Here is a 710-nt window from a genome sequence, read left to right as displayed (position 1 = left end):
GTCATGAGGCTCTGTAATGACTCCATGACACTTTCAATTTGACTCACTAGGATTTGATTACGAACCAGTTTTGTTCTGTGTAGTATCTGCACAGTAAAACTATTAATATATAAATCAATAGACAGGTCTATTGAATAATATTATCCATGCTTCTGTTCCATATTTATATGGCATTAAAGGGATCTCTAACTTTTTTTTTTCCACTGAAAGCTCTGGTTTGCACAGTAAATACCATGCAGGTGAAATTTTATGGTTGATGACTATGGGACATCAGTCCCATAGTCCTGAAGGCAGCACAGAGCTGCACCACCAGAACCTGACACACAGTGAAGAGAAGAAGAGTTGATTAATATAGTTGCAGTTCTATCCGTGTTGTAATGTTGCAGACCACAGCCTTTTTTGCAAATAGTTCAAAGTTTAAACTGGTATTGTTGTACATCTTTTATCTGGCTATTTTGTGCAAGATTTAGCAACTAACATCAGAATGGCTACTGATAGGCCCATCAATTTTAAGTTGAATGTCAATTGCATTTTTCTTACCTTTAAAAATGATTTCTATTCACATGGCTTTTTGTTCTTTGGCAAACTAATAATTCAGTATTGTGTTTTTCATTTAGGGATTTTTGATGATAAATACAGAAATGATACAAATCAAGAGAGCACAATAATCAGGGTTTCCCCCACTGTATTTTAAGCCTGGCGGGCCTCCA

Source organism: Poecilia latipinna, unplaced genomic scaffold (assembly GCF_001443285.1).
Source record: "Poecilia latipinna isolate Pla-1442-1.1 unplaced genomic scaffold, P_latipinna-1.0 Scaffold2504, whole genome shotgun sequence".
NCBI lineage: Eukaryota > Metazoa > Chordata > Actinopteri > Cyprinodontiformes > Poeciliidae > Poecilia > Poecilia latipinna.
The sequence above is the reverse complement of the archived record's forward strand: the minus strand, read 5'-3'. Positions refer to the sequence as shown.